Here is an 11,600-nt window from a genome sequence, read left to right as displayed (position 1 = left end):
TTTCTAATAACTGATTTATTTTATCTTTGTCATGATGACAGTAGATAATATTATACTTGATATATTTCAAGACACTTCTATACAGCTTAAAGTGACATTTAAAGGCTTAACTAGGTTAATTAAGTTAACTAGGCAGGTTAGGGTAATTAGGCAAGTTATTGTATAACGATGGTTTGTTCTGTAGACTAACGGGAAAAAAATTGCTTAAAGGGGCTAATAATTTTGTCCCAAAAATGTTTTCTTTTTAAATTTTAAACTGCTTTTATTCTAGCCTAAATAAAACAAATAAGACTTTCTCCAGAAGAAAAAAAATTATCAGACATACTGTGAAAATTATCTTGCTCTGTTAAGCATCATTTGGGAAATATTTAAAATAGAACAAAAAATCAAAAGGGGGCGAATAATTCTGACTTCAACTGTATATATATATATATATATATATATATATATATATATATATATAATATATTTAACACATCTATATTTAACTTATCACAAGAAATAGGGTGCCTTATATTGTCAACAAACTGAATGGTTTGCTTACCTTCTCTGTCATATAAAAACTCATCCAAACACCAGTGTTCAGTTTCAGGTCAAGCAAACATTTTTATATGTACACTTGACATTTTTTTTTACAAAATATTCACATCTGCTCCCCAATGGTGCACGCAAATGGGTGTATGTTGCTGTGAAACTGTAAAACTTCACAACTTTTGTCATGTTAGGGCGTCATCACCACAACAAGTGCAGCATTAAAGCTGTTAAGCAAAGGTTTTTATATGACTTGGACATTTTTAAACAGAATATTCATATCTGCTGTCCAATAGTGCAAGTCAATTGGTGTTTGTTGCTGTGAAACTTTTCTTCATGTTAGGGCATCAACACCAAAATGGGTGCTGCATTAAGTGAAGTTTATTCATAAACTAATTTCGAGAGGAGCACGTGATTATGATTGAACACGGCTGGTTCTGCATTAGCATGCTTGATCCACCAATCGGGCCATTCCTAACCACTATAAAGAGCCAGGGTTTTTTCACTACAGTCATCTTCGATTTGAAGAATCTCCCCTTCCACCCCTACCTTTTCACCTTTTCCTCCATAGGGCAGCATGGTGGCTCAGTGATTAGCACTGTCGCCTCACAGCAAGAACGTCACCGGTTCTAGTTCCTTAACAGGCCGGTGGTCGTTTCTGTGGGTAGTTTGCATGTTCTTCCCGTGCTTGTGTGGGTTTTCCCCGGGTTCTCCGGTTTCCTCCCACATTCCAAAAACATGTACAACAAGTTAATCATTAAATCTAAATTTCAATACAGGTAATCTAATAATGCAGCATATCTTTTAATAGCCTTCAATCTTAATCTTTAGCTATTATAAAAAGGGGAGTTGTCGAGATCTACCTGAGCTCGAGGCTCCCCTCTCTTCCTCCAAACGGGAGGGAGCCCAGGGCTCAAGGACCTTCGAGCTCAGGGCTCTCTCCCGGGACAGCATGCCAAACTTGCTTATAATCAATCATCAGCTAAGTGTGAACTCTTGAAAGTGGTCAATGCTAAATGCTAAATTATCGTGATGCAACATTTAATTGATCTTGCAGTTGGAGTTGCAGTACCCAAAGTAATAGACTTTTACACGTCACTGTGGAAAGTTAAATGTTTTACACTCGTTTTCTGATCTGTGTATTGTCCTGCTCTGTGCATTGTTTCATGTGAGAGATTTTCATTTGTGGTTATTGTTTACTTGAACCTGCTTTAGGCTAATATTGTTTTCACACATATTTAGTGTCCTGCATAAAAAAGTAGCCCTTGAGAAACAGCAGGGCGTTGTTTCAGATACAAATGCAGATACAAACACATTCAGGAAACTGCTTGCAGATCTTATGATTTGAGCTCCATCCTACTCGGCCTCTTTTGAATATGAGTTCATATGTTCAATAGAAGGGAAGATACTAAATGTTTGAGCGCTTTTATTTTTGTGAAGTTTATTTATAAGAGTGGGGTCTGGATGCAGACTTGGTGCGGTGCAAGCTGAGCTGCATCCAATGCTTTTTAATGTGCTCATCTAACCCCACCTGTCACAGCGACATTACTCACTCCATTGTGTGCATTGTGTCTGAGATTGCATCGCTGAGTGATCTAATCTTAGCTTGCATCATAAAGGCTGCAATCAGATACTAATGATTTATAAACTAATTTTGAGAGGATCACATGCTTACGATTGACCACAGCTAGTCCCGCATTAGCTAACACATGATTTACCAATCAGATTAATCCAAACACATTATAAATAACCAGTTTCTTACCTTAGTTATCTTCATCTTGAAGAATCCCTGCTTCCACCCCTACTTCTCCCTTTTTCTAAATAAAGCAATATGTCGACTCAGTGGTTAGCACTGTTGTCTCACAGCAAGAACATCACTGGTTCAAGTTCTTATTAAGAGAGTTGATGTTTACTAGGCTGGTTGGCTGGTTTAAGCTGGTCGACCAGCCTGGTTTTAGATTGGTTTTGGCCATTTCCAGGCTGGTTTCCAGCCATTTCCAGCCTGGTCTTAGCTGGTCAGGCTGGAAAATGACCAGCTAAATCCAGCTAAAACCAGCTTGACCAGCCTGGTTTAAGCTGGACATAGCTGGTTTTGGCTGGACTCCCAGCCTGGCTAGGCTGGTCAAGCTGGTTTTAGCTGGTCATCTCCCAACCTGACCAGCTAAGACCAGGCTGGAAATGGCTGGAAACCAGCCTGTAAGTGGCCAAAACACCTCTAAAAACCAGCCTGGTCGACCAGCTAAAACCAGCCAACCAGCCTAGGCTGATATAAGCTCGATTTTTTAGTAGGGTATTCTGCCCCTTAATGTTGTCTTCTGCATAAAGATTATGATAATTAAAAATTCAAAGTAATTGGTTCTGTAAAATCATTGATTTAGAAAGCAGCGACTCTGTAATTGTTATTTTGTTGAACACTGCCATCTTGTGGTCATATTGCAAAAAGTATCACGTAACTGTGAAGAGGAAAACACAGAAGCCATTTTGTACAAGCACTAGCAGTGGAATTACCTACGTACTGTGTCTCTGTTTACCATTTGATATTCTGCCCTTGATAAGTTCAGTGTAAATTAATTTGCCTATGTATATATGAGAGTTTTTTTTATTAATATTATAACTTTTTGTGTTATTAATTGGAGCTACCCGTCTTCCCATGTGCTAGCTTATGGCGTGCTACATGCTAGTAAGTAGTTTAACAGCATATTATATTTACTATTAGTTTATGTTATCACTTTGATTTGATTGTTGACATGCAAATGTAGGAATATAGTCATATTCATGTATGTATAATGTGCACATACGGCTGAATAAGGCACGGAGGGCTCGTGAAAGTACCACTGTCTCTCAGGTCCTCGTACCTCAGGGAATACCGGATCGTTTAATTCGCAGAGCCTTTATAGAGAGCCTCCAGATGCGAGCTCAGATTTATATTGATGTGTCAACGCTAACTGAGTGTTAGATTAGTTGTAAACATTTTAATAGAATATGGTAGACAGGCTACCCTGCTGAAAAATCCAGCTTAAACCAGCCTAGGCTGGTTGGCTGGTTGACCAGCCTGGTTTCAAAAGGGATTTGGCGATTTCCAGGCTGGTTTCCAGCCATTTCCAGCAGCTAAATCCAGCTTGTCCAGCCAGGTTTAAGTTTATTTTAGTTTAGTTTGACTTTATTAATCCCCGGAGGGAAATTCACACGTCACAGCAGAGCTCTCCATACTAAAAATAGATAAGTTACATACATATAAAAACAATAATAAAATTACGTTTCATACTGCACACCTTGGTTCCAAAAACAACGAGTAAACACTTGTACATATCTAATATCTAATTCAAGTTCAGCACAATTCATCTGGTATGACTTTGGTTATACAATCTGATCACTGTTGGTAAAAAAGACTTCCTGTATCTTTCTCTGTAACACCGGGGTTGAATTAATCTTGTACTAAAAGAGCTTGCACACGCTTGGACTGTATCGAAAAGGGGATGACTATCGTGATTCATTATACTAACAAATTTGTCCAGCATTCGATCCTGTGCAATCTCTTCTATGGTAGGTAGTGCACACCCCACAACAGAACCTGCCCTTTTTATGAGCTTATTTAATTTGTTTTTCTCCTTCTCCAACAGTCCCCCTCCCCAGCAGGTTACAGCATACAGAATCACAGAAGACACCACAGAGTCATAAAAAGTTTTTAACAGAGTCTGACACACACCAAAGGACCTCAGTCGTCTTAATAAATGAATGCGGCTCTGACCCTTCTTATACACCTGGATTGTGTTTGCAGACCAATCGAGCTTGTTGTTCAAATATACACCCAGGTACCTATATGACGAAACGATCTCAATTTCTGACTCGTGTATAATTACTGCTGGATATAACTGGTTTTGGCTGGGCTCCCAGCCTGGCTAGGCTGATCATGCTGGTTTTAGCTGGTCATTTTCCAGTCTGACCAGCTAAGACCAGGCCGGAAAAGGCTGGAAACCAGCCTGGAAATGGCCAAAACCCCTCTAAAACCTTGTTGGTCAACCAGCTAAAACCAGCCAACCAGCCTAGGCTGGTTTAAGCTGTTTTTTCAGTAGGGTACTGCTGTTTTAGCTTTTTACCATTTTATTTTTAAATACCATAACACAAGATTTGCTTCCCTGATTTCCAGCTTTTGCTGGCTCTGCATAATGGCGAACCATTCCAGATTTACTATTATATTTTGACTGCAGGTTGGTCCACATGAAGGCAAATCAGCAGTTTTATAGTTCAGGTCATGGAATGGATTTTACTGGTGTGTGTTACTTGTTAAAAACAAGAATCTCATCAAGACTGCTCATCTCTCCTGTGTTAACTGCAATGGCTACATATGTCCAAAAAAAGCATTCATGCTAGAACTGAGACGCTGTGTTTAGTAGTGTATGTATAGCAAATCCTTTGTTAGATCAAGCCTTGTGATGAAGACTTCTTGCTGTTGTCTTTGATTGCTTATTTTGAACTTGTTCACTAAAGTGAAGCCATTTTATATGGTGATGCGTTAAAACTCTTTAAACAAGTCTCAGAGTAATTCCTTTTTTAACCAGTTAAACTCTGCGGAACCATTTCCGGGTCTGTGACATCATCGACGTTCGCTTTAGGATTTAAAGGGCTAGCAGTGCACCAGACCCCCGTAAGTGGTTTCGTTTGAAAGTGTAGAATCTATATTTTATGCATATATGCATCACTTTGGTTTTTATTCTACTGTACAAAAGTTATTTACACTTAAATACACAGTATTTTGGATATCCGAGTTGGGTATTTTACATTAGTTCATTTTCATATTTTTCATATGGTTCAGATATGACACATGCACAATATAGATCAAATGAAAGCTCTTGCCGGTGCTCATACGGTTCTAGCATTCTTTTTACTGAATTATATTAACATATCAAACAGTTGTCAAATGAATCGCGGTGTTTCCGTGACGCAGAAGTGAAAACAATACATTTATGATCAATAAGCAGCCCCAGATAGCACAGACAGCGGTCATCTCTTACTTTACGCTGTGTCCTTTAGAGCCATTCTCCTCTGTTTTTGAGGTGATGTGCATAAGTAATCCTTTTATATGTCTGACGTGGTCCAAACACAGTGAATTATGTTTGATCAAACAAAAGAATAGTGAAATATGAAAACAATAATCGCTCCCTGTGGCTTGTACAGCACCTCTCATCAGTTGCAATACAATAACTTTTGCATAGATTATAGTGGAGACATTTTTCTTTTTTCCTATGATTACAGACATGTGCAGGAACCACCAACATTAATTACAGCACGCTAGACCTGTTTCCAGGGTCAGCTTTGCATGCCAAAATGGGAAACATCACAAATATTTATGTGATTTTGGAGGCTCTGGGCCCTATCATACACCCGGCGCAAAGTGGCGCAAGAGATGTAGAGCAATACGCAAATATCTTTACATATGAAAAAGAATTAAAATATTCAGGGTATATATAGGATATAATGAAGATGTATATAGAATATAAATATAAAGGATTAAAATATTACAAAACATTATTTTATTGCCTACATAAATATAAAAACCACTGCCTTCATGCCTTCTTCATCTCGGGAGGCTTTTTCAGTTCATTCATAACAATTTGCTTTTGTATAATGTTATTATTATTAGCAGTATTATTTATTATATCCATATTTATATTTGTTTTATTAAAAACAAGCTTAGATTTGCCCACCTGTCAGGTTTTAGACCATATGGGGCACAGCATGTGTTTTAGGATAAAACTCAGGTTTTTGAGCACACTTGGTTATTATTGTTCATTTATTCGTTTGCTGGAAATTAGTTCAGTTTTTAGTGTTTAAGTTCAGTTTAGCTCAGTTCAGTGTGGTTTAAAATCATTACTGAGAGTCCAAGCACTGAAGAGCAAATTCATTGATGAGTAGCTCTACAGATCCTGAACCATGCAAGCCAGTGGCGACAGCGGAGAGGGAAAAAAAAACTTCACCAATAGGAGAGTAAAGAAAAAAAACCTTGAGAGAACCAGACTCAGTTCAGCACGACCATTTTAATTTCTCCGCTGACCAAAAGTCTTGTGTAGAGCTGCAGTCTCAGCGAAGACTCGTCTGTCCCTGGAGCGTCACTTGAATCAGTCTCATGCTCTCCACTCCCCCATGACCACCAGCGCAGCAGCAGCTCAGGATATGGCCTGGTCCCGGATATGGACACCTTGGGATCATCTCCTCGCTGGTCTTGGATCCAATCAGTGAATCCCCATAATCTGAGGAGTCCCTGATTGGATCCAATCAAACTTTTGCTATTTTAAAGATGGAAAAATCCGCTTAGCGCCATGGCGCATGGTCTAAAAGGGTTGAGTTTATTGTCTTATTGAGTTATTGGTTTATTCTCAAAACACACCTATAACTCATTAAGAAAAAACTCAACCCTTTTAGACCATGCGCCACAACGCTAAGCGGATTTTTCCGTCCTTAAAATAGCAAAAGTGGATTCTGACACACCCTGAATTCATTTGCGCCTTGCGATTTGCACTTTGCGCATGGACCGTCAAAATAGAGCCCTCTGTCTGTGAGGGACAGGAACCATTCTAGAGCGCCTCTGCTGGCAGCTTAGCTTTCTGTACAATAATGTCTATAAAACTGGAAATCAAACCTTGCCCTAAGCAAGTTATTTTGATCAAAATAATCCACAATATCTGACTTCTTCAGAAACATAGACATCAAGAATAAGCATCTCAACAATGGCAACACAGTGTGCTTCATCCTGCAGTGCATGCTGGAGGAATCAAATCATTCAAAACTCATCTAGGACTCCTAACATGCACTTGGGCAGGAAATGTTGAGATTCATATGTAGATTCTTGATGTTTTGAGTCAATCTGATGTTCATTGTGTTTTCATAACCTGACTAAAGAACTGCTGATTCTCATTCCATACAGTGTTATCCAGGGGTGACCAAACGTTTTCATATGAAGGGCCAGAAACCAAATATCATTAAGAGCCGTGGGGCGAAGATAAACTTACCAAACTGTTTTACGTTAAAGTTGTCATGGGTCCTTTCCTAATTTATTTAATAATATTTAAAAACAGATAGAAAACATCCCTTTGAATCTTATTGCAATAAGTGATGTTTGTAAACAAATTTCGGGAGGAGCACGCGCAGAAGTTTCAGTATCGAACACGTCATCGACAATCAACCCATTACCAAATCAGGGAGTGAACAAACCCCTATATATACCAAAGCTGTCTTACCTGCAGCATCTCACGACTTTAGCATCCAACCTTCGATGCTGAAACATGTCAGAGATTAACCTCTTCGCAGAAGACGACACCTTCCTCGCCGAGGATCCTCTGAGATCTCCCGCCGGCATCCAGAGCACCCCAGCTCCGCAGACTACATCAGCCCAGCCCGCGGCTCCACCCCGAGGCCGCCGTTCAGCCCGAACCACGGCCGCTCGATCACGTAGGGGCTCACCTTCTCCATCTCCCAGAAGGCAGTCTTCTCCAGCCTCATCCTTCGCCTCAGCTAGATCCTCCGTTCCAGCCACGGGGATAAACACGGCCGCCGACCTCCGCCAAGCTTTGGCCAGTGCAGGCGTCACCGTTCCGCGCCGAACCACCAAAGCGGAACTCCTGGTGATGTACAACTCCCTGCAATCCGGAGCACCACTTCCATCCACCACTTCACCATCCAAAGCCATGAAGAAAACCAGCCAGGTTCGACACAATCCATACCAGCGATCAGATCCAAGCCCATCCTCCAGACCCAGACGCAGCAGGAGGCCTTCAGCGAGTCTGGGGCGTGCCCCGGGTCCCGATGACGCAGGAACCCAATCCCCGGAAGTTGGGATCAACGCCGGCTCTAGACTCGCTCCCTCAAGCCGCCAGCAAAGCGTGAGCTTGCCTCCGCTAGCGGAACCAGAAGTCCATCCTTGGCCCGCTGCTCCCCGTCCAACTCAAGCGCAGGGTCGCTACAGGAAGCACAAGCCCCAACTCATAACCCGCCCGCTCACCCCTTCCAAATTCCCACGAGCAGCGCGAGCGTGAGGCCGCCTCCGCTCCCAGCTCAAACCCCAGCTTCTCTAACCCCTCCTTTTCTTCCCCAAGTTTTTCCAGGCCCCGACGCAAGTTCCAGCGTGAGGCTGCCTCCGCTGATGTCACTTGCGACGGTAGCCCCTCCGCCTTTCCCTCTTTCTTCCACCCGAGATCCTGGAGCCAGCAGTAGCGTGAGGATGCCTCCGCAACCGGCTCTAGCCTCCTACTTCCCCCCAGGCACTGACGCAAGTTCCAGCGTGAGGCCGCCTCCGCTGATGTCACTGGCGACGGTAGCGCCCCCACTCTTCCCCCTTTCTTCCACCCGCGTTCCTAGAGCCAGCAGTAGCGTGAGCATGCCTCCACAACCGGCTCTAGCTTCCTACTTCCCTCCAAACACCGACACAAGTTCCAGCGTGAGGCCGCCTCCGCTGATGTCACTGCCGTCGGCTGCCCCTCCTCTCTCCTCCGTGCTTACCACTCATGATCCCAATGCCAGCTGTAGCGTGAGCATGCCTCCGCAAACAGCTCCAGCACCTAACTTCCCACAGTCACTTTCTCACACTAAATCTTTTTCTCTGTCCACAGCCACCCCTCTACCAGTTCCACCCAACGCCCTCGCCCTGGATCCTGCACCTGTCTCCAACACCATCAGGAACCAAATCCTGTCAGGTTCGGATGTTGATCTTTTTTCCCTCCTCTCACCCATTCCACCCACATCGGCAGACCGCCAGATAGATTGCGGCCAATTCTCAGTAACCCTAAAAAACACAAATTACATTCAGTCCCGTATCCTTACTTTCCCCGAATTCACCGTAGCCTTTTCACGCTACACAGAAGTAATCTGTTCAGTTTACCCCCACAGGAGGCGCGAGCTCAATGACTATCTCGCGATAGTCGCTGAGCTCGCGCTTTCATATGGAGGCTGCCATTTCTATACTTATCACCGCCTTTTTTCCGCAAAATGCGCCATACGCATCTCCCAATGGAACCAGTCCCCATACTGGGGAGCCTTAGACACAGAACTTCACAACAAGATATTTTCTGGTTGCCGCAATATATCTTGCGCGGTCTGCCGATCCACCACCCACCCCACTGAGTCCTGCCCATTCATAAATCCCATCCCTTCTCCCCAACCCGAACTAGCCAAGCCCAGATCCACCAGTTACGTCCCTTCAAACCCAAATATCCCGTCCCTCCTTTCTGGTCACCGCCCTTCTGTCACAGCTTCTGCCAGACCCTGCAATGAGTTTAACAGCGGCAGGTGCTGGAGACAGAAATGTCGTTTCTTGCATGTCTGCAATTTCTGTGGCGGCGCTCATGCCCGCTCGGTATGTCCAGTCAAAAGATCTGTGAATAAAAATGCAAAAAATTATCTATCGACTCCTGTGAATGTTTCTCGACTGAGATCGGAATTGTTACAACATCCCGATCCTAAATTCACTGAATATCTATTAACGGGTCTGTCTTCAGGTTTTCATCCAGGTGTAATTAGCCTCCCCTCTAATAGTCTTATTTGTCCAAATCTTCAATCCGCTCTCGCCGAACCCGATGTCGTCGATCTTTTAATTAAAAAAGAAGTAGACGAAAATTTCATGATTGGCCCTTTCTACGCACCTCCGTTTAGCGTATACCGCGTTAGTCGGAAATTCTCCGATAAAAAACGCCTTATAATCGACCTTTCCTCCCCACATAACTCTCCGTTTCCCAGCATCAACAGTCAAATCCCTCCTGATGAGTTCGCTATGAATTATCATGACATCGACCAAGCTATTTCACTAATCAAAATAGCGGGTCGCGGCGCTTGGATGGCTAAAGTCGACATAACATCCGCCTTTAAAGTTATGCCCATCCATCCTGATTTCTGGCACCTTTTCGGCATCCTCTGGCGGGATAATTATTATTTGTCCGTCCGCCTAACCTTCGGTTGCAGAAGTAGCCCAAAAATTTTCGATACGCTGTCGGAAGCAATATGCTGGATCCTTTCCAATAACTACGCGATCCCGCACTTAATCCATCTATTAGACGATTTTCTAATCATCTCACCACCCGACGCTATCCCAGCCGCGCACCTCCTGACAGTTCAGAAGGTTTTCGCCGAACTCGGGATTCCCATAGCAGAAGAAAAAACCGCCGGTCCAAGCACTTCAATCGAATTCTTGGGCATTAAATTAGACTCCAACAAATTCCAAGCGTCCTTACCAAAAGAGAAAATCGTATGAACAATCCTGGTAGCTTCCTCCCTATTAGAGAGCCCCACCTGTTCTAAGCGCGAGCTATTATCAGTCCTCGGACACTTGAATTTCGCAATGCGCATAATTCCCCAAGGCCGATCGTTCATTTCTCACCTCTTAGCTCTCGCGTCTTCAGCTCACAGTCTAGAGGATCAAATATCCATCGATGATAGTAGTTTAAATGAACTCCGTTTATGGATATTATTCCTCAAACAATGGAATGGTCTCTCATTCTTTTACAGCGACCTAATATCCTCCCCAGTAGACATCAAACTATTCACCGATGCTGCCCCGTCAATCGGATTCGGAGGCTATTACCAAGGACGCTGGTTTGCGTCCACCTGGCCGCCCCAGCTGTTAGACCTGCCGCAATCACTTAAATCATCGGCGCTATTCGAACTCTATCCACTAGTCGTCGCTGCATCCCTATGGGGGAAAGAATGGTCCTCTTCCAGCATTATAATCCACTGTGACAATGAAGCAACCGTTCACTGTATAAATAAAGGTCGTTCAAATTCTATAGCATTAATTCCTCTACTTAGAAGACTCACTTGGATATCAGCATGTGAACAATTTATTTTAACTGCAAAGCACATTCCTGGATCCAAAAATCAAATTGCTGACTCTCTCTCTCGCTTTGCTTTCCAGAAATTCAGAAATTTGGCACCAGAGGCGGATCAGTTTCCAGTCCAAGTCCCTCCTTATTCGGAGCTGATATTCCCATAGATCATCCTTTAAAAAACCTGCTCGGAGCCTCCCTCGAATATATCCTTCAGGCGGTGGCGCCTAGAACCCTGCAGTCATATTTAACAGCATGGAA

General features: G+C 43.1%; 2 long non-coding RNA genes across 3 annotated transcripts in view; one reads left to right on the top strand and one right to left on the bottom strand.

Annotated features, from left to right (window-relative positions):
* The window catches only part of LOC141381103 (uncharacterized), a 76,574-nt gene that overhangs the window by 6,110 nt on the left and 58,864 nt on the right, over positions 1-11,600 (bottom strand). Inside the window, exon 1 of one of the 2 annotated variants that reach the window (XR_012400722.1) lies at positions 545-636. The exons of the other annotated variant lie outside the window; for it this stretch is intronic. This is a non-coding gene — a long non-coding RNA (uncharacterized lncRNA). Of the gene's footprint in view, positions 1-544; positions 637-11,600 lie in introns of those variants that run through there. 2 annotated transcript variants of the gene reach the window in all.
* The window catches only part of LOC141381098 (uncharacterized), a 77,587-nt gene continuing 75,011 nt past the window's right edge, over positions 9,025-11,600 (top strand). The window contains exon 1 of the long non-coding RNA XR_012400713.1: positions 9,025-11,559. This is a non-coding gene — a long non-coding RNA (uncharacterized lncRNA). The remainder of the gene's footprint in view (positions 11,560-11,600) is intronic.

The sequence above is a fragment of the Danio rerio genome, chromosome 3, assembly GCF_049306965.1.
Source record: "Danio rerio strain Tuebingen ecotype United States chromosome 3, GRCz12tu, whole genome shotgun sequence".
Lineage (NCBI taxonomy): Eukaryota > Metazoa > Chordata > Actinopteri > Cypriniformes > Danionidae > Danio > Danio rerio.
The sequence above is the reverse complement of the archived record's forward strand: the minus strand, read 5'-3'. Positions and strand labels throughout refer to the sequence as shown.